Source organism: Argopecten irradians, chromosome 10 (genome assembly GCF_041381155.1).
Source record: "Argopecten irradians isolate NY chromosome 10, Ai_NY, whole genome shotgun sequence".
NCBI lineage: Eukaryota > Metazoa > Mollusca > Bivalvia > Pectinida > Pectinidae > Argopecten > Argopecten irradians.
The window spans coordinates 17003261-17027961 of record NC_091143.1 but is presented as its reverse complement, the minus strand read 5'-3'; the positions used below and the strand labels follow the sequence as shown (position 1 = coordinate 17027961).

General features: G+C 35.0%; 1 pseudogene; it reads right to left on the bottom strand.

The window, feature by feature from the left end:
* LOC138333274 (cAMP-dependent protein kinase type II regulatory subunit pseudogene) overlaps positions 1-15316 on the bottom strand; it is a 64063-nt pseudogene extending 48747 nt beyond the window's left edge.
* Between the last annotated feature and the right edge of the window lie 9385 nt (positions 15317-24701).

Genomic DNA, 24701 nt, shown 5'->3' with positions numbered 1-24701 from the left:
CATAAACGAATTCTTCAACGCCGTCGTCGGAAGCTAAATCCATCAGTTCCATCATTCTAAATAGTATCTACAAGGCAGTTAAGTCGATAGAGACACGGCACTGCATTGGTGTAACACAGACAAATAAGATCGTCTGTATCGGCAAAATTTAACACCACAGAAGTATATCATCACCAACTGTCTAATAGACAATGCTACTGCCTTCTGACGTGAAGCATTTCTAAGTAAAACAAGGAAGACGAAAAATAAAAAATAAAGCAAACAATCAAAATTGAAAAATGTATAAGAAGATCAAACTGCTAAGCGACTCCTCAGTATGAAAAGGAATACGAAATAATGTTGGGACCGGGTGATCCCAGAGAGTAAGCGTCCTCTTCTTGATCGACGACACCATCATGAAGATAGCATATTCCCAAACGACGATCATAAATGTTACCAGTATCTTATCCATGTTTTTTTATTCAGAAATGTATTTATATTTTTATTGCATTCTAAAAAGTATCCTTTTGATTTCCATGATTTTGAAAAAAAAATCGCTAATATTACTAATATAAAAAATCCCATTGTTAATTGTTCGTTATATCAAGTACATATGATATGTTATATTTGCTATTCATGACGCCTCATTCATTAATTTTATGTAGCAAAAACATTTATCTGTACGTGTCCCTGCTTAAGCTGCCATTGTTTTGGCAGTATTTTATCTGATCTCTCAGATCGAATATCAATTTTGTAAAGCCATTTTGGATGATCTTTTGTCTCCTTCCAATACAACTCCTGTTATTGTAATGTATGTGTCAGCTGTTAACACTGTAAACGTTTGGTTATATGCATCAAAGACCTAAAACGTTTGTAAGACGTTTGATTTGTCTCATTATCGATGTTTAATGTTCATCGTGCATCAAGGTAGTACACCTGACTATTGTTACCCAGGATCGAAGAGAGCAAAACGTCATCTCGTAGGATACCCAGTTTGTAGGAAGGCAGGGAAACTGAAAGAACACCACATAGAACGCTTACGTTTATGTTCGGTCGAAAATCTGTCTTCAAAGTGATCATACATGCCCTTTTGATTGATAATCATAGCAAAATGATAAAATATCGAATATCACTGCCGTTTATATAGCTTACATCATCTTATTTTTGTCTCATTCCAATGTATTGTTTAATCTCCCTACAAGCCTGCTGCATATCCGTAAACTGCTTCACAAGTACAAGCATTGTCATCCATTGCAAGACCAATCTTAAAATATTTTGTCTGGAATCTTTTCTACATCCATTAAAGCTGAACGCGGTCCCACTGTAGATGTAGACGAATGATTTCAAAGCTTCCATATCTGTCTTAAATGTTGTAATTGCGATAACAGCCCGCATGCTAGCTAGCATCCGTCTTTTATATACAAGTTTATATTTCCCTTTGTCTGGTGTAGGTACACGAATGATGCATGGGATTGCGGGTACAACTTAAAACATCACGGACAAGGGTTAGAATGATGAAAGAGTTCGAAACATTGAAGCACTTTCATTTCTAATGTGCCAGCTTTTTCTGAATGTACTTTATACTGTGTACTAAGCATTGGCCGTTGCTGTTAAACGGTTTAACTGATGAGGGAACTGCACACGAACATCATTTGTCCTAGGTAGGAACGTCTGATGTGCGCGTGCGTGATGACATGCAACAGAATGTAGATACACCTCGTCCCTATTTGATGTTGTTTTGTTTACTGTTTTGATGATATTTGTGCTGGTCACTTCGGACACATGATCAACAGACGTATAACATTTCAAGGCACGTCTGGGCAAATGACCCATTTCCGGCCTTTCGGGAGCTTTTATAATTTACTAATTTGTCACGAGTGATTCCGCATGAAGGGTTTACCAGGGACATCTTGATCTGATCTTGATATCGATCTAAGGAATTCGTCCACACGCCTAATTTCGTTATATTTCTTATCCACATTTGACACGCAGGGCAGGTACATAGAAATATAATTTTACGGTGGGATAATTTGATCAATCATTATCTATGACTTAAAGACAATTAACCTTTTATTAGAGATCCAAGGACACGGGAAACTCGGACACTCGTATCCGCTCCTAGATACCGGTCACCTGTCACTGCCACTCATGTGGTTAGCGCGTGCTCATTAAAAAGTTAAAGAAAACAAATATAAAGCCTCAACCTCGCACCTAGACTGGCCAACAGACCCTAAGTTGCTGATAAGACTTACTCAGCAGAGTTCATTACTAGATTATTTCCCCTAGTTTAAAACTTAGGGTCTGGTCAAATCTGGAAACCACTACCCGGAATAATGGTAAGTACAGAAAGGTCAAACCCCTATTACATTACCATAACTGTGAGGAGTTGATCTGGTGATAAGGCTGTGGTCAATGTGTAGCCCTGTGGCAGATTTCACGACCCCCTAAACACACCGCTAGGTGCTAGAACAGCAATTTGTGTTTTTCTAGAACTGTTCTAGAAGATGTTGTTTAGAATAGTTCTAGGACATTTTTGAACATGAATTGTTCTAGAACAATTCTAAAACTGTTCTACAAAGAGTTCTAGAATAATTCTAGAATATTTATGAACTGAATTAGAATTAACTTGTTCTAGAACAATTCTAGAACTTTTCTATGAAGAGTTCTAGAACTAACTTGTTCTAGAACAATTGTAGAACTGTAATAAAGAGTTCTAGAACATTTCTAGAACTAAATTGTTCTTAAACTCTCTTTTGCAAAGGATTTCACTGAAAAATTCCACTGACAATGAAAATTCAAAAGTTAATATATAATTTCTTCTTAAATGGTAGATTCGTCAATTATAGAGCTATTCATATTTTTAAACTTCAAAAGTTACAAGATTAAGAAATCAAGAATAACTTTGAATACTGATGGCAAAACAAGCTGTCAAAGCATGAAGCATAAAGGAAAACAAAATTTCTTATCAAATATTTCAACTAAACATTAAACCAATATATAGCATTGATGAGAAAACCTTAAATGTTCAATGTATTTTCTTTAAGTTATTAAAATTCCAAGATTTAACAAGCTGTAACTTCTAAAGTCTACATATCATTTTCTGCATGTATTAAGTTTGATGTCACATGACTTGTCACATGACCACGTGAGTCACACGACTCTCTGTATATTTCCCGCCAAAACAGTCAAATCCAAAATGGTTTTGGCAAATTAGTGAAAGGATTATATCATTCCTGAATTTCTTGAAGCACAGATGAACACTTTCAGTAAGTTTTTATTTATCTGCAAATCTTTATCAACATGAAATTAATGCACACTGATATTCCTATATTCTAGAATCAGACATGTAGTAGAGACAAAAATAATCCAGCCAAATGTTAGTGATTTTTTAATATTCTGGAGACTAGTGGCCAGCCTACCTCGCACCCTAATTACAAATATTGCAATAATCATTCTATACATAACACTTATATTTATTGAATGCGGATATTTTTTTGTAATTAATGCAAACAAGTATTCAAACACTGCTATGAATTGATCGATTTAAGTCTTACGTTTATTATAAAGCGTTTATTTATAGAATGATTTTTATTTTTGTTGTTTACTGGTGTGTAAACTGCATTTCTTGGACAGATAGTTTAAATGACGCGCTTGTTGAAATATCTGTCCAACAAATTGCAGTTGACACACCAGTAAACGACAAAAAATCATTCATTTTATTTACATTTCAACCGACTAAATCTTTTAAATTTAACGTTCCGATAAAATAAGATTTTTTATCAACGCTATACGATTGATGTAAAAGCCGATCAATTGATTAAATTATAAAAAAAATAACAGCTGGCTCCAATTTAGCGGGAAATGTTGTCAAGTTCAGAAAGTATACAAAATATAGTTCCACAATAACACTATTTTTCATTTCATTCATGCAATATTTCTCAAGCATTTTATTTTCTGAAATAAAATTGAGATTTTCATTTCATTCAATTGTTTATATTGAAGAATTAAAAATACAGAAATAATTGTCCAAATCTGATGCGCATTAACATGTATATATAGCAAAGAGAAAACGAAAGTATAAATATTAGAATATAACAAACAATATGAAATTACAGTATTACGTCTTTTAAATGTTTGTATGGTACCCTGACCTCGCGTTGTTTAGCGCAGGACCAAAGAAGTCAATCAACGCTGATTCAATGTTGACCTCTAACCTTCGAAGGAAGATCTTCTGCTCGTAATAATCTTGTGCTCAGGCCATTTCATGGCTGGCAGATAGATACTTATACCAAAGTTTATTGAGATAAATAAAAGGAGAAAAAAAAGGAAGTCAATGTCAGTCTGATTAAAATACGAAACTTCTCTCTACGACGCTATAAAAGATCTTCATAAGGTAGATTTCTTTTAGTAAGATTGAGTCATTGTCTTCGACCAGTCAATGTGAATATACATGTTTTGTACACATTGCGTTAAAAGCCCTCGTTCAATTTAGGCAATATCTTTCTCATGAAGTTAAACTGGGTTGAAAAAAGATGCCAAGGTAATGCTATATTTAATTTTCTAACAAATACCAATATACGATATACAGAAATATATTGCAACTTGTCATAGTCACAACGTTATGTTAAGACAATACAGTCAAGGCCATTAATGTCATTTAAACAAGTCTAAATAAGATTATACGTCGTATGCAATGGCGTGAGTGCTGCAGGTATATTTGTCAAGGTCATGAATCGTGGAAGCAATTTTATTGTCTACCAGAGAGAGTTATGTCTGAGCTCAAGGACGGACAATGGAAAACATCTTCAGAGATGGAATCGCATTTAAGAAACTAGCCACTTCAAAGCATGTTCAATTTTCCGTTGATTTTGTACACAAAACGACTCGCATGCAATAAATATACCTCAATTCTTGTAACCTTTGTTCCTTAAGTAATTCTGATATCTTACAAAATGCATTGTAATTTGCTATTGGTTATTTTCATCCTCTCTTCTATAAAATCAAGTTTCTAAGCAACATGAATCATAGTATAGACAGGATGTAAACAAGACAGTCCCCCGACATATTGTTTATCTAGAAGAAGACTAATTCCTGTTTTATAAGATATGAAACGAAGGCAATCCGTCTATAAGCAGCTTCCTATGGATCTTTCACTGCAATCCACTGGTCATTGACCACTCACACTGACCGGCCGCATCTTTACACACACCTGCGGGCTGACCATTTCATTAGTTTCTATTTCCACGCGTTTTATCGCCGCAGATAAGACAATAAGAAAACGACCCTGAATATCGTTTATCTACCGTTGGTCTATAGGTGGCTGTGATGATAAACAAAGACTATTTTGTTTTTCAGCTGCTCCAGGTTTTATTTGCCAGCTTCATCTACATAAGTCCTAATGTAATCAATGGTGATCTTCACTGGACGTCTGTTTTATGTTTTATTTCAGTATATTTTTCATTGTAACCGAAAATTTAGGAACTATTTTTGTGTAATTGTTTTCTATTTACCAGATCTTGAATGCAAGAAGAAAATATCAATACGCGAAGGAAAATTTAGTTTTTTGTTGTTGTTTGTATACACATATATTTTATTTACCAGATCTTGAATACAATAAGAAAATATTAATATGCAACGTCTATAAAAATCCTCTCATATGGTCAGTTCTAACTTAGGGGCTACAATAAAACAAATGTTTAAAACGTGACAAATGGTCGTCATGATTACATAAACAATTTAGTTCCGACAACTGAACCATTCTCCCAAATGATTATTTACTGTAAAAAGTCTAAAATATAATCACAATTTGGAAATTACACATATAACTTGTAAGGCCTTTTTCGTATTTGTTTCTTTGACTTTGTGAAACCTTTTGCTGCTGTCTATATAAATAGAAGCTCTTATTTGAGTACCTGATATTATTTGTACAGTTATATAAGTTTAAGTCTAAATGTCAATAAGGGATATCATCAATCCGAGAGCACTATCAGTCACTATACCCAAGTACTCAAGTAAAATATTCATACAGCACTATACAAAACTGTTCAGTTTCTTTTATTGAGAATAATCAATTTTTTTTCTGTCTTGATGGCGAATTTATGCCAATGCCCTTTTTATTACCTTCCAACACAGTTTATTTCTAGCTTTTTATCTGCAGTAGGAGACTTCTGACGTTTTAATATTTTCCAATACAAAGTCTACTATCACATGCTGATGTACACTGAAGAGATAGATCGAGCACACAGGGGGATTGTGCTTCATGTGTTTTATAGCATTCGATGATTGTGTTTAAATATGATATTGCAATTTAATCTTCGCCGTGTAATTTACGTCATCGCGATCCTTGGAGAATATTATATCATGTTTCATAACTCATAAAATATAACGATATTCTGATATCCTGTCAGATTAAAACGGCACAACACATGGAGCAGAAAATCCGGACGTGCATTGTAAACAAAGACTCCATGCCAATCTAAACCTCCACATATGCTCCAACAAGGCGCTGATAAAAACTTTATACCAGGTGCATATGCGCGTTCAAGACATACCTATTGGGGCACGCGCGTCAGCGAACGCGGTGTGGTTTCTAATAATACACCGTGACATAGTTTAATATAACATTCCTACGGTTCTGATACAATCTGTTGACTTTGTGAGTTGAGACAGTGAACAGGAAACCGCCAGACATTTATTCGAGAGTCGGTTAATATGCTCCATTAACTTTTGAAGGAACCAAGATTGGCTTATAGATTTACGTGTGGTTTGATGTTATATGTTACAAATGTACTTTAATATTTTTTTTATTTTTTTTTACAGAATAATATGGTATGTGAAACGCTGATAAACATTATCATTCCTACATTCAAGTAAAAACAATATGACTCCTCTGTTGTAGTATTCATCCCTATACAGGAATTAAAGTGAGTGGCGAAATCCATAACACGCGCGAAACTTGTGTAAGATATATAATAGCAATTGTACTGAGAGGTATTTCAAATGCTGATCAACTATTTCTGATGTTTGACATAAAATAAAATTATTGATTTACTTATGTGTTTTTCATACATAATTAAGTTCATTCATTATAACCACTGTCCGCCTATGTATTATTTAATAATGTACATGCTGCATAATTTATATACATATATTGCATTATTACTATTGCAATGTATTGTACCGTGTACATTATATCGTGTTGCTGTTCCACTTATGAGTTGTATGGCTTCACGTAATAAAATGTTGAGCTGTACATAACTAATAATGACACGTATTGTAAATTAACTTTGTTTCTCGGTATTTTAAATTTGCTTATTGATGATGAAATTCTCTTTCGAATTTTGATGTTATTCCAGATGAGAATGACCTTCATGGCATATTTATCAGCAATGTGAAACTAGGAAACAAATAGGATGAAAGTAAAACTATTTCACAAATATGTATCTAATATGAATAGAGATTTAATGCAAAACATGTACAAGCCCTCCTCCTCTGGGTCGTGATTTTTGATCACATGTGGGGCAGTTTTAAGGTACAAACCGTTGTCGGTGGTTTTTCTCATGTTACTCCGACTTTCCCCACCTCTAAACCTGATAGGTCTTTTAATGTCCCTTGCTGTTATCAACCAAAATTTAAGTATATTGGTCAGTCTTCTTCGTCACGTAGTAACTATCAAGCGGTCTTCAATGACAGTCATTCTCTTAAGCTGACATGGATTTGGCCATTTGTCAAACTGTATTGTTGGGATGAATCCCAAACGAGCATAAAATACATTTTTATCGATGTCCCCATAGACATAAACTTCTTCGTGCATAAAATGCACAATACTATAGCGATAGAAACTCGATAAGAAATCTAGCAATCCAAAAACCTTAGATTGAGCTGAGATTGACCCATAACATTATTTATTGCGATTTAATCGCCAAGCTTAGGACTGTGGCTCTTATATTACCGATCACAATTGCATGTGAAATGAAACATATCATTACATTCAATGTAAATTTTTGTTTCTTGAATACTCTTGAGACTTTTGCACCGATCAAATCGCTTAAGTTGAATATGTTATTGCTCTCACTGGTGCCCACTTTCGGTACAGCACGTCTATTTATCTCGTTGCATGATCTGTTGACGTTGCCACTTGTTAAACATTCGCTTAATTTATTTAATGCGTTGATTAATATCATCTATGTCAAATATGTCACCTTCCATGCATATTAAATGGAGGATATTCCTTTTTTCTTGATAAATACCAGTTATATTTGATCGAGTGATGTGGAAACTTTGATTTGTTTCATTAGTACGAAGATTTAACCTCAAAAAGCGAGCGAAAATATCAAAAGAGATATTTTCGCTCCAGAGAAAATATCACTTATAATTTCACCATGAAACCTTATTTTTCACTGCGAAAAATGTAATAAACATTTTTTCTGTAGGTTGGTGAATTTTCATTGGGTACTCCGGCTTTCCTTCAAATAATTGTTTTGTAACTTCCTTAAACCACTTTAGTATGGGAAGCCGTTTGGGTTTTTACCTATTGAAAAGAAGATATCTCTATTTAATTAAAGATATCTGTAATTTAAATAAAGATATCTCTAATTGAATAAAATTATGTCATATTCAAATATAGATATCTCTATTTCTACTGAAAATAAAAAAATGTCTTCTTTTAGATTAAAGATATCTCTATTTCAAATTCAGATATCTCTATTCGAATTACAGATATCTTTAAATGTATTTTGAGATAACTTTATTTTAAATAGAGATATCTTGAATTGTTGTCCAATTAAAGATATCTTGATTTAAAATAGAGATATCTCTATTTGAATTAAAGATATCCATATTTTAAATAAAAATATATGTAATTGTGTTTAAATAGCGATGTCTTCATTTTAAATACAGATATCTCTAATTCAAATACAGATATCTCTATTTAAAATAGAGATGTCTTTAATTGAATTAGAGATATCTGCAATTACTTTGCAATTCAGATATCTCTTTTTAAAATAGAGGTATCTCTATTTGAATTAAGATTAATTTTGAAGCACAAAGAAAATAATGATTACTCCCTAATCCTGATCAATGTTAATGAAACGCTTGTAATTTAATGAATTTTAAGATTCCATATGCATGTATGATAACTGTAGGTCTATTAAACCGATAAACTTGCTATTTGGAGGGGGTTTCTTGAGAACAGGACATGGCAACTGCTCTCCGGAAAACAAAGCGAACTGTTGCAGCTAAAATTGAATAATATTGAAAGCGGATACACTTAACTTCCGTCATGCGCAAAACGGAGAGTCAAGGGAGCAGTCGTTTTTCCTATTTGATAGTTAAATACGGATATCTCTTTGTCAAATAAAGATATATTTAATTCAAATAGGGATATCTGTATTTAAAATAAAGATATCTGTATTTCTACAAAAATTAGAGATATCTGCATTTGAAATAGAGATATCTTTAATTGAATTAGAGATATCTGTATTTGAATTAAATATATCTGTATTTGAATTAAAGATATCTGTATTTGAATTAAAGATATAATTATTTTAAATGCAGGTATCTTTATTTACAATGAAATGCAGATAGCCCCAATTGAAATAAAGATATCTTTAATTGAATTAGAGATATCGTATTTGAATAAGAGATATCTCTATTTCGTGTTTAATTAGAGATATCTGTTTTTTAAATAGAGATATCTCTAATTCAATTAAAGATATCCATAATTCAATTAAAGATATATCTAATTCAAATACAGATATCTCTAATTGTTGTAGAAATTCAGATATCTTTATTTTGAATACAGATATCTTCATTTCCATAGGTAAAAACTCAAACGGCTTGCCATACTCTAGCTGTTAATATAGCGACATAAAACTATATTTGTTACAGATATGCAAATGCAAAATATCAAGCAGACACACAAAAATGACTGCAACTATGCTAGGAATCGTGCATAATGAGATGCATATATGAAATAAGTTCTCTTTTCATTGAATTAATTACGAAGACGTTACATCGTGTTTATCTGAGTTTTAAGAACCAACAGAACATTTTACATGTGTTGATTGACATTTCTGTTAATTAAATCTGTTTTCGCTGCGCTTTTGCACTTCTTTTACAATGTATGAGCGGGTTGAGTGGTTTTCAAACATCTTTTCATCCTCAGGCGAATGTTTCTGCTCGTGTCAGCAAATATATCTCGCTGCTTTGCTCGGATATTGTAAGGATATTGTTATTGAAAACTTCCCCATGCTCTATTATCAACTTCAAAGTAAACAAAGTGTGAATGAGAAAAATCGTGCTTGAAGAAAATCACAAGGCAGAGGCATGCTGATGTTTGGAATTCGCAACGAAATCTTAACGAAATCAAATTGCACAAATTCGAAAAAAAACCGACTTGGTTAAAACCGATATGTTTGGAGCCCGCTGCGTGACGCCATTATCAATATTCTAACAGTTTAAACGACAGGCATCTCTCGTTCCGGACGACGGCTGTTATATATAGGCGGTAGTAATACATTGCCGGCTGTTAGATTGAAAGTTAAATAAACACAAGCGTAGCGATCTTATCCCGAGTTTTTACACTGCTTTATCAACAAGCTGATGCACATTACAGAGATTTCTTGATATGTGATGTTTATAATGAACTAAATTGTTTATTCCTGTGGTGGTAGGGAAGTCTGTTATTATTTATAATGTAAAGAATGCAACGGACTAGATAAAAGATTCGAAATATGAGCTTGAATATTACTCAATATATTAAAAAACTTGTTTTTGTGTGTAAATTAAATTGTACGTTTATTTACCAATAAAGCATCTAAAGATAGATCCTCTTTCACAGGACTCAACATAATGATAAAAGTGATATTAAATAAAAGAAGAAACTGACATGACCTTTAACATGTTTCTGTTTTTTAATCCAGATAAAGTTTTTAAGTCGTGAATGATTTTAGGTGTAACATGCATAGAAAAAAAACCTTCAAACAACGGTTAGCAGTTAGCGCAAATGCCCCAAATTGTTTTTGACTTATTTCAGGGGGCTAGGTTACATATAACACTCAGGAACCATAGCAACGGGAATTGTTAGTTAATATCGAGAAGCGGTAAACAATAGAAGAAACTAATTGTTCCTGAAATTACTTTAGACTCGAAAAGTTCAACAGGAAAAGAAATAGTATGATTACTAAATTTTAATCACAAGTTAGTTGTTTAGAACCCGACGCCTCTTTATCACAAAGTACCCCTTGGCTCCTGTGTTTTCCACAGGTACTTCTTCAGTATCAATTAGGCGAAACTTAAAGTACACATCGTATGTTACATTATGATATACCTAAGAACTTCATCATAATAGTCACTTCAGTCATTAAAGCAGTATTGCTCCAAACTTTCATCGTATTTTTTTTTTGTCTTCTTGATAAAGTCAATAGTAAAAGTAAAAAGCCAAAGTGAGTGTCAGATTTTGATAACCTTCCAACTGCATTCACAAACTTAAATCAAATTTAAAACAGAACGTCGTCATTAGAAGCAAATGTTGGATTAAGATAAGACTACATTTCGCCATCACCCCCATGCATCACAAACATGCAAAGTAGTAACTTCAAGGTATAATTTATTCTTTATAATATACATTCCTTATTCTATTACACTGTAATATGGTTCAAATAAGTAATATGGATCCTTACAAACGCATGTGTGTAGGATACGAATTACTTAAAGAAGTAAATACGGGACAAAGAAATAATTCCAAGTGTGGACAAAATAATTTTCGAGTCGATCTGTCCCTTTATTAAGACACAATATAGACAAGTAAAATTATATATCTTATACACTCTTTTTTAGTATAGTATTTATGCCAATAGTTGGATTATCTGGTCCAAAGCACTGTTATAGTTGGCGTTTCACTGTAGATTGTGACCCTATAATATTCCATAGCATAGCATATGACAGTAATCTTCGATAGATAGTTTATAAATAAAAACAACAATATAGCTATATTCCTCTCTAAAACATCCTAATGCAAGAGTACAATACATGTGGAAATTTAGAACTTATGCTATATGATCAAAAGAATTAATAAAAAGGTATGGATTAGAATACCTTAGCACCACTGCCACGCGAAATACTGGTTAGTTCTATTTACAGAATTCACGTTACTGAGCAGTTATCTCCAGTTGTGGAATGTTCCCAAGTGTTGGTGGTACACGTCTTTATTTATGAATGAAATTAAAACTCCATTCAATTTCCAGTACCCCAGTCAAGAATATAGAGTAATGCTTCATCTGAATGAGTAGCATAAAACATATAGTAATTTATAATGATCTGTGTTTTTCTTACTTTATAAAATAAAACTATTTAACAAAAGCTGCGGAAGGTTGTGGCATTAGGTTTAAAAGTAAATCATCCAAATGATCATTGTCCAGTGGAACCATCAAAATAAGCTTTTCAAGATGAATTATCGAAGTGAGCATTTCACAGATAAACCATAAATTCACAGATAAATCATCAAAGTGAGCATTTCACAGATAAACCATCAAAGTGAGCATTTCTCACAGATAAACCATCAAAGTGAGCATTTCCTAGATAAACCATCAAAGTGAGCATTCACAGATAAACCATCAAAGTGTGTATTTCACAGATAAAGCATCAAAGTGATCATTTCACAGATAAACTATCAAAGTGAGCATTTCACAGATAAACCATCAAAGTGAGCATTTCTCAGATAAACTATCAAGTGAGCATTTCACAGATAAACCATCAAAGTGAGCATTTCCTAGATAAACCATCAAAGTGAGCATTCACAGATAAACCATCAAAGTGTGTATTTCACAGATAAACCATCAAAGTGAACATATTCAGATAAACCATCAAAGTGAGCATTTCACAGATAAATCATCAAAGTGAGCATTCCCAGAGATAAACGACAAAGTGAGCATTTCACAGATAAACCACAAAGTGAGCATTTCACAGATAAACCATCAAAGTGAGCATTTCACAGATAAACCATCAAAGTGGGCATTTCACAGATAAACCATCAAAGTGAGCATTTCACAGATAAACCATCAAAGTGAGCATTTCACAGATAAATCATCAAAGTGAGCATTTCACAGATAAACCACAAAGTGAGCATTTCACAGATAAACCATCAAAGTGAGCATTTCACAGATAAACCTCAAAGTGAGCATTTCACAGATAAACCATCAAAGTGAGCATTTCACAGATAAACCACAAAGTGAGCATTTCACAGATAAACCATCAAAGTGAACATTTCACAGATAAATCATCAAAGTGAGCATTTCACAGATAAATCATCAAAGTGAGCATTCCCAGATAAACGACAAAGTGAGCATTTCACAGATAAACCACAAAGTGAGCATTTCACAGATAAACCACAAAGTGAGCATTTCACAGATAAACCACAAAGAGAGCATTTCACAGATAAACCATCAAAGTGAGCATTTCACAGATAAACCATCAAAGTGAGCATTTCACAGATAAACCATCAAAGAATGAGCATTTCACAGATAAACCATCAAAGTGAGCATTTCACAGATAAACCATCAAAGTGAGCATTTCACAGATAAACCATCAAAGTGAGCATTTCACAGATAAACCATCAAAGTGAGCATTTCACAGATAAACATCAAGTGGCATTCCAGATAAACAAAGTGAGCATTTCACAGATAAACCATCAAAGTGAGCATTTCACAGATAAACCATCAAAGTGAGCATTTCACAGATAAACCATCAAAGTGAGCATTTCACAGATAAACCACAAAGAGAGCATTTCACAGATAAACCATCAAAGAGAGCATTTCACAGATAAACCATCAAAGTGAGCATTTCACAGATAAACCATCAAAGTGAGCATTTCACAGATAAACCATCAAAGTGGGCATTTCACAGATAAACCATCAAAGTGATCATTTCACAGATAAACCATCAAAGTGATCATTTCACATTTAAACCGTAACAGAGGAAACAGTATACTAATTAATGGATAACTGATCGCTCCATAAGTCAGACCAAATTATGGATGTCTGTCTGCTGTAGAGATTGTCCCTAGTTCCCTAGGTAGATCCCTTATGTATAATTTAAAGTCTGCTGACAGGCTAGATACACTATGTACACGTGTATAGACTAAGGATACGCTGTAGAGTTCAGTATCATACATTCATTATTACACACTGTCAGTAAATGTCAGGCAGTCGCCATGCAGGGTTGGTTATTCAATGAGAGTTATCATTACCCAACAGTATGATATCATTGGTCTCCAAGCCTGACTATCTAGCTTTACGTTATATCGGGCTAAATCCTTCATCCAACTAATATAAACTGTATAGTCGACGAGTCTGGCCGGACGAGCAGTCATACCGGTTAACCATGATATATTTCAGTTGTGAACTTTTGTGGTATCAAATAGAATCATAATATGTCTTGTCTTCACTGATAATATCTAAAGCCAAGATCAATACAACTACCAAACCTTCATAGCTGTCTAAGGCCTCCAAGACAGACCAACGTCACATTTTGCGGTCTATTACCTCAACAGGTTTATGATTGATGGCTTAGTAGTCTAACCAGAAATACGTCTATGGACTACGAGCCTGACCAACAACATTTCTATTGCTTCAAGGCTCCAAAAGTTTTTTCTAAGCTTTATATATGGCCAATGATTTCGACCAACATAGGTTAGAGTGATAGCCTTTGTGTGAAGCCAAAATAAACCTGTCACGTTGCCATATTGATCACAAACCTTATTGTCGTGTCTGTTCAAAACTTGAACAACAAGCCCAGCTAATGTAAAACATTTATTTGGAACCCGGTTAAATTGAAGTCTTTGGTGAAAGAGAAATATCTTTAAATTATCCAAATGTCAATGTAGCAAAAAAAGCAACAAAAAACATGGATACGAGTGAACGGGGATTTCAATTCATTTCAAATTGAGCATTGTTTCAGTTGATCCAATTTCAAATTACTCTACTTACTCTCTACTTACACAAAATTACACGTTTAACCAGCAAACATAATGAAGAACAAAGTACTATGACAAAACCTTACCTTTACCTTGAAATGAACGTCAGTACAGGAAAGTTCCAAGATAAAATGAAATATTACTTTCCCGTCCCGCTATGTTTACTGTTATGCTACGGTCCACGTGCACAGTCAGGATACGTCTACATGCATCCGCAGATGGGAATAAATTTCATCGCGTTAAGAATGCACCACGTGACACAGTCGAGTTATTAATTATCATAAATATTTTCTTCGTAACACTTTCAGTGATATGACAAGTGCCACAATATAGGCAATCAGAGCGGACACGAGCTTGTAATCGAAGTAAACCGAGTGCGACTAGTCAGCAGCCGGGTTCATCCAAGATACAACACTGGTCTGGTTTGGTACTGGTTAACAGTCATTTGATAGCAAGGCCGTGGAAACACCAGCTTGTATAAGCTACTTAAGTTTTAATATAAAATGACGTGCACGGTGGTGTGCGTACGCGTTCATACATCTTGTAAGAAGTTCTTCTTAGTGCCAAGAAATTTTTAACACTTTTTACCTTCTGATAATGCGTTACAAGCAAAAATCGAGCGAAACAGGGAAAATCTTGGCAGAATGTACGGAGAACAAGCTAGAAACAAGATTAAGATATGCAGATGTATTAAAGATCTAATTTGTAGGGAATTAAGGTAGGGTGTTGACTATAATAAAGAATGAATACCAGAACAAGCATCCGAAGTGGAATATAACTAGAGCGAATTGGAAATCAATACGAATGTTGTTCATGCTCTAGCGCCGATACATGGAAACGGTTTTCGGTCAGTATAGCCACAAGGAGCCAATTGTGGCGAAGCCAATATGTGATCAATTAGCTTTCACCATATACAATGTGCGAGCCAAAAGAAAATCACAGCAAACCGAATGCTTTCTAAAGAAAGAACAAACTCATGAGACAATGGTCATTCGATATTGGATTTGGAAAATGTAGGCCAGGTGAATTCTATTCCATCACTACTCTCCAGATCAAAAAAATTAATTAATTATATTTCTATTGAAGCATTGTCACATGTAACAATAAATACAATAAACAGACGTAGCCAATGGAGGACGATAAGTTTTAGTTTTTGTAATAGGGAATATCAGAGTTTCCGGAAAAATAACACTAACTTAGTACAACTACCCTAAGAGTAAGTTCATGATTTGGCGCTAGTGACCAAGAGAGACTTTAAGACATCTTTACCACTGTGTCACTAATGATTATAGTAGGATAGCTGGCAATAGACTGTAAGACACATTAACCATCGTGCCACTGGTAATTAAAGGAAGAGGGCGGGTGGTAGACTGTCGGACAAATTAATCACTGTGTCATCGATTGTTAAAGGAGAAGGGCGAGTGGTAGACTGTCAAACACTTTAACTACCGTTTCACCAATGATTAGAGGAGTAGGTCGGGTGTAGACTGTCGGACATATTAACCACTATGCCACCGAAAGTAAGAGGATGAGTGCGGGTGGTAGACTGTCAGACACTTTAACCACTGTTCCACCAATGATAAGAGGAGTAGGGCGGGTGGTAGACTGTCAGACAAATTAACCACTATGCCACCGATGGTTGGAGGAGGGCGGGTGGTAGACTGTCGGACACATTAACCACTGTTCCACCAATGATATGAGGAGTAGGGCGGGTGGTAGACTGTCAGACACATTAACCACTGTTCCACCGGTGGTTAGAGATGGAGGGCGGGTGGTAGACTGTCGGACACATTAACCACTGTTCCAACAATGATCAGAGGAGTAGGGCGGGTGGTAGACTGTCAGACACATTAACCACTGTTCCACCAATGATTAGAGGAGTAGGGCGGGTGGTAGACTGTCAGACACATTAACCATCATGCCACCGGTGGTTAGAGGAGAGCGGGTGGTAGACTGTCGGACACATTAACCACTGTTCCACAAATGATTAGAGGAGTAGGGCGGGTGGATGACTGCCAGACAAATTAACCATCATGCCACCGGTGGTTAGAGGAGGGCGGGTGGTAGACTGTCGGACACATTAACCACTGTTCCACCAAAGATTAGAGGAGTAGGACGGGTGGTAGACTGTCAGACACAGTAACCACTCTGCCACCGGTGGTTAGAGGAGTAGGGCGGGTGGTAGACTGTCGGACACATTAACCACTGTTCCACCAAAGATTAGAGGAGTAGGGCGGGTGGTAGACTGTCAGACACAGTAACCACTCTGCCACCGGTGGTTAGAGGAGTAGGGCGGGTGGTAGACTGTCGAACATATTAACCACTGTTCCACCGATGGTTAGAGGAGGAGTGCGGGTGGTAGACTGTCGGACACATTAACCACTGTTCCACCAATGATATGAGGAGTAGGGCGTATCGAGGAGTAGGGCGGGTGGTCGACTGTCGGACACAATAACCACTCTGCCACCGGTGGTTAGAGGAGGAGGGCGGGTGGTAGACTGTCGGACACATTAACCACTGTTCCACCAATGATATGAGGAACAGGGCGGGTGGTAGACTGTCAGACACATTAACCACTATGCCACCGGAGGTTGGAGGAGGAGGGCGGTAGTAGACTGTCGGACATGTTAACCACTGTGTCACCGATGGTTAGAGGAGAAGGGCGGGTGGTAGACTGTCAGACACATTAACCACTCTGCCACCGGTGGTTAAAGGTGGGCGGTGGTAGACTGTCGCACATATAGGAGAAGGGCGGGATGTAGACTGTCAGACACTTTAACCACCGTTTCACCAAAGATTAGAGGAGTAGGACGGGTGTAGACTGTCGGACATATTAAGCACTATGCCACCGAAGGTAAGAGGATGAGTGCGGATGGTAGACTGTCAGTCACTTTAACCACTGTTCTACCAATGAATAGAGGAGTAGGGCGGGTGGTAGACTGTCAGGCATATTAACCACTGTACCACCGATGGTTTGAGGAGGATTGCGGGTGGTAGACTGTCAGACACATTAACCACCTAGCAGTAGCCGTAATTTTTTCGGGCCTCGGTATCTGAGTGTTTAAGATTTCCCTAAATATAGCCACAAGCCATTCACCAATTGATTACTAGTTCGAAACACATGTGAGTGAATTTACCAGATGATGAAATCAGGTCGATGACTTTTCTCTGGGTACTCCGGCTTTCCTGCATCCTTTAGATATGGTACGTCTCTAAATAACCCAGACTGTTAATAAGATGTTACACTAACAAACCAAACCAAATTTCAGTAAAATGTGTTTATAACGAACACGCTTATAACGATGTCTTGATTATGAGGCATAACTCATTCAGCATCAAGGTGCCTACAATATGTATGTAATACGTGTATAACGAACAATGCTTATAACGATGTCTTGATTATGAGGCATAACTCATTCAGCATCAAGGTGCCTACAATATGTATGTAATACGTGTATAACGAACAATGCTTATAACGATGTCTTGATTATGAGGCATAACTCATTCAGCATCAAGGTGCCTACAATATGTATGTAATACGTGTATAACGAACAATGCTTATAACGATGTCTTGATTATGAGGCATAACTCATTCAGCATCAAGGTGCCTACAATATGTATGTAATACGTGTATAACGAACAATGCTTATAACGATGTCTTGATTATGAGGCATAACTCATTCATCATCAAGGTGCCTACAATATGTATGTAATACGTGTATAACGAACAATGCTTATAACGATGTCTTGATTATGAGGCATAACTCATTCAGCATCAAGGTGTCTACAATATGTATGTAATACGTGTATAACGAACACGCTTATAACGATGTCTTGATTATGAGGCATAACTCATTCAGCATCAAGGTGTCTACAATATGTATGTAATACGTGTATAACGAACAATGCTTATAACGATGTCTTGATTATGAGGCATTACTCATTCAGCATCAAGGTGCCTACAATATGTATGTAATACGTGTATAACGAACAATGCTTATAACGATGTCTTGATTATGAGGCATAACTCATTCAGCATCAAGGTGCCTACAATATGTATGTAATACGTGTATAACGAACAATGCTTATAACGATGTCTTGATTATGAGGCATAACTCATTCAGCATCAAGGTGTCTACAATATGTATGTAATACGTGTATAACGAACACGCTTATAACGATGTCTTGATTATGAGGCATAACTCATTCAGCATCAAGGTGCCTACAATATGTATGTAATACGTGTATAACGAACAATGCTTATAACGATGTCTTGATTATGAGGCATAACTCATTCAGCATCAAGGTGCCTACAATATGTATGTAATACGTGTATAACGAACAATGCTTATAACGATGTCTTGATTATGAGGCATAACTCATTCAGCATCAAGGTGCCTACAATATGTATGTATGTAATACGTGTATAACGAACAATGCTTATAACGATGTCTTGATTATGAGGCATAACTCATTCAGCATCAAGGTGCCTACAATATGTATGTAATACGTGTATAACGAACAATGCTTATAACGATGTCTTGATTATGAGGCATAACTCATTCAGCATCAAGGTGTCTACAATATGTATGTAATACGTGTATAACGAACAATGCTTATAACGATGTCTTGATTATGAGGCATAACTCATTCAGCATCAAGGTGCCTACAATATGTATGTAATACGTGTATAACGAACAATGCTTATAACGATGTCTTGATTATGAGGCATAACTCATTCAGCATCAAGGTGCCTACAATATGTATGTAATACGTGTATAACGAACAATGCTTATAACGATGTCTTGATTATGAGGCATAACTCATTCAGCATCAAGGTGCCTACAATATGTATGTAATACGTGTATAACGAACAATGCTTATAACGAAGTTATTTTGTTTGTCCCCCGCGGTTCATGATAACCATGTAATAGTTTTACGATCTGATCATCGGCAGTGTCGACATCTAATGCAACTGGTATGTTGTACACTTCTATCGACGGCATTATATCTATACTCTAACAGCCTTATCTTATTTAACAATCACAGTGTTCGATAAGTCTGTGACAATAAACATGACCTAACTGTCTAAACTCATCCTATATTAGTCCACTACAGCGATAACATTTATTCTTAAAACTTTACAGCTACAAATTCTGTATATTCGTGCAATATCATAATGCTAGTACTTTAACTCTTTTTAAAATATACAATGGGCCAGATGACAGCAAAAATGCCAGCATGGAGAATGTCGCCATTGGGAGATGTAGGCGGTGTATTCCGATAAATTATTAACATCAAACACCATTCTCTGGGGCATGAGGAGCGTCGTTGACATAATCGATTGTTAAGCCATGGTATAGACAGCAAATATTACGATATGACATTTATAGTCTGCTGCAGTAGAACAATTTGACGGATGTTATCGATATTAATGTCAAGATTGCGTCAAAAGTTGATATTCTACAATTTTGTTTTGTTCGTCTTTTTTATTTCTTATTTTGTGTTGTCATGTTGATGTCCCAAACACAATGACAATGGTAACGTTGACTACACTTGTTATATAGCAAGACTAGCAACAACTAGTCGCCAAAGCAACGTGATTTAATATATATGTTATACAATATCAAGCACACTACACGAATATTTCATAAATTCTATGTTGGATTTTCAGACTTCGATATTGGTATTTGATAACTTTGAAATAAATGCCTGAAAGGAAAGCAGATGCATTTGTTGAAACGACATTTTATTGTCATTAAATGTCAAAGGAGAAAAAATCTCTTTCATATTATTCGAAGTATTTGTTATAAGCATCATGTCTTGGTTACAACATCCTTCTTAATTCTTGAAACATAATAAGTGGTTTTTTTTGTGACACCATATTTTTTCACGAGTTGTAGGAAAATCAGTGGAAACATACCAGACAAGCTGCAAAATATGCTCAATAAAGCAATAATCCGAAAGTTTTAGGCTTAGTTTTACGAAGAGGCTTTCAATAAAATTCACATTCCCCATATGAAAGCATTTTAGAAGTTAATTCCTGAAATATTAGTTTCTTTCAACTAACATTATATCATAAATGACATAAGATGTTTTCTGTGACAAAATAACTAATCATTCATTACATATCAGCATGATTTATTTAATATTCATTTACAATATTTACTTCATATTGTAAGTACGCGTTAACCATATACAATTAAAGGCCACATCGAAAAGCCTACTGCAAACTTTCTGTATGCTGATAGATGTAATCGACTAAGAGTTCCATGGCTTGACCAAATATTTCTCCGGGTTATAAAATATTGTTGATTGATGAAGACTATGAGAATGTTTCTGATGATTTAAGATTTTGTTGTTGTTTTGTTGATTAAGTAAACAATTGTTATGCCTCTGGAGCACATGGTTTTAATTGCCTTGTATATTGCTAAGAGTATCTGCCCGAATGATTTTCATGTATAGTCAAGCTATGAGTAATCGATACTCAGTTTCTCTTTTACAGATTAATACTTATTAGAATGTCATATTTGAATATAAATTAAACTAATTTATTCATGTTGGAAAAATTAAATCATACATCTTGTACTTGCTTTTCTCCGTTTGTCAACCAAACACGCTATTTACAAATGGTACTAAATGATCTTTTCACATGTTTAACAATGTTTTGAATCGACCTTAGTGAAAATTGTTTTGAAACTCCTAAATGATTTTTGCTTTAAAGTAAAATGGTCCATTACTGACATGTTTCATGTTTAATTTTTTACATTATCCCGATGACATTTGCATTTGCTAAACAAAATCACACTGGTTAAAAGGTTATGAATCCCAAACGACTTGTTTGAACTATCACAACAGATCGCACCGTCTTCACCAATGCATGGTACCGACTAATAAAAGAATCATATACATTGAACTGATGTTCTTATATGATCGATCTTCAAATAATGCATGAAATGTTAAAAGAGATATTAATCATAAAAGCCTAGCCATGAAGTAATCGCGCTACGCCGATTTAAAAAGGACTAAAAACCGAATTACATATCACGTGATGCACTCCGGCACGCGACATGTGCAGGTTATTAACATTGGTGACGTCATCGCTATCAGTTTTTACCACAATTTCATATATAAATCAATAAAATGATTGCTAGCGACACGGCATTTTTTCAATTAAACGCATCACCCTTGACCAATAATTGTATACCGTTACACCTGTATATCAATAATGCATATTTATCTATAAATTGCACTATAGAAGGCCATCAACTAATTCATCCGTCAACAAATTCCTGGCCTGAATCGATAATTGTAATCAGATGCAAGGTGATGGGTTGAGAGTTTTGAAGCAATTATTAATTGCAGATCGATTTAATTACTTCTAGTTAATATCCCCCCAATCAAGTAGTCTGAACGCCACTATATGAAGAGTAGTACCTGTACGTACAGTCTGGTTATATACGATGTAAACTGTATTTTGTATTCCGTATCATCTCTGAAGGTTAATTGTTATTCAATGTTATGACTGTGAAATATTACTGTTACAAATATTACAAATATCCCGTTTTAGTTTATTACGATCTTATTTACATTGGGGTTTGTCGGGTTCTCCCTGCTGACTCCGATGAAGCCCTACTGGTTTGAACATGTAAATCAAGATGTGCTTCAGAGATATAGTTAGGATGTAACGATTCACAGCTGTATCAAATCGATGTAATAACGGCCTTGATGTATGATATTTAAACATGCATCCATACAGCAGCATATTAAAGTGGATTTCGTATCTATTAGATCTGACCTATTTCACTCTAGTTTGTATGAAACAACTTTTCCAGAATACCGAACGGGTAACCAAATCTCTTAAGTCTAAAAGTACACCGAATCACAACGATAACATTACATTCATTGGCAATCAAATACTACTATGAAGTACTTTGTGGTGGTTTGGTTTGGTTTGGTTTGTTTAGTTTTACTTCCTATTAACAGCCAGGGTCATGTAAGGACGTGCCAGGTTTGTTGATGGAGGAAAGCCGGAGTACCCGGAGAAAAAACACCGACCAGCGGTCAGTACCTGGCAACTGCCCCACATAGGATTCGAACCCGCATCCCAGAGATGGAGGGCTTGTGGTAATATGTCGGGACATCTTAACCACTCGGCCACCGCGGCCCCAATTACTTTGTAGTGTAATTATAGAGGAGAATATAGAACACGTATATGTAGAAAGATAGGCTAGAACAGCTGAAATGTAGCGGAAAAAAGCATACTTAATATATGAAATAAACATTGTATGCAAAGAAAGTAAACAGTTTAATGATTATATTTAATTTTCTTTTTAACGTTACGATTTGTTTTCTATTACGATTCTATTCCAAAAACATTCTTTCAAGAAATAGTCGATGGCGAAGAGACGAACAAATATATTGCAAAAACTGGATTGACATCAGATATTGTAAGAACTATTTTATTATTGATTATTTAAATCTTGGTGTTGTGCCAGTGCCTGACTATTAAACCATGAAAATAGAGATTCTGCGATCAAGAAACTGGTTGACTCAACTCATATTTCTAATTATTCCATTTGTCTTGCTTTGTTAAGTTTTGTTAAAAACCATCTTGAATGCTTTATTCCAAGACATGTTATCAAATCAAATCAACTGATCTGTAATTATACGTAAGGTATTATCTACACTGTTGCTTCAAGGAGAAATTAATTTTGTTTGATCAAAGGAATTTGCAAGCTCTCTATCTTAAGATCGTAACATATTTTAGATGCATTCTACAATTAAATGAAGATGACTCAACAGCGATAATATAGTGCTCAACGGTCAGTAGAAAAATACACAGTCTACAAGTATGTTTATTTCTCTTAATCAATAATTTACGGTAAACAGAGAGCGGAACTACAGTACTATGTTTTAATTCTACATACAAGGTCTAATTTGGTAAATAGTTTGACGCTATGTACTTGCTTCTACTCTTCCGAATTTGAAATTTAGAGGTCTTTGAGTTTTACAGTGCCTATACCTGATATTATTTTTTTTCGCGGCTATCAATTTTTGCGATACCTTCTTGACCTCGAAATACATGAAATATTCGCACGCGAAAATTTTGTGGAGTATATGTATAGTTTGCTATGTGGATTTATATTTGAATGTAATAAAGATCATTTCTCTATCAGATATTTGAAATAAAAACGTAAAAAAACAATAGTATCTGACTACAAATATCTCAATAGGAAATTGTAAACAAAATTGGTTATTTGTTAGGGAAAGGCAATGTGGTCGTCAAGGGAAAATAATTCTTTAAGTCCGTCAATTGTCCTACATGGCAACACCATGGTGATAGACATCAATGATAACACCTACTCCCAGCTAAATTGCGAGTTATCATAAGCTTCTATTTAGTTACTATGACAACACAATCAAACCATATTTGAAATGGCAACTTACATGTAAGATCCCTTTGCGTTTCACAAAAATTAAAAGAAACGAGGTTTTCGATTCTTTGAAAATGGGATTAGAAAATATTTTGATTTGCGCTTAAATTTGAACGCGCCAAAATAATTTCTATATAATTTGTGATTTGTGGTGAAAATGAGAAACTAACATCACTATCTGTTAGTGACAGTAAATCGAATTATTCCAATAGATCAAAGAGAACGCATGAGTATGAATCTTCAATATTATATTCTACCTTTTCATTATATCTGATTCAACTCAACCATGTTAAAGCAAAAGCAAATTATTGTTA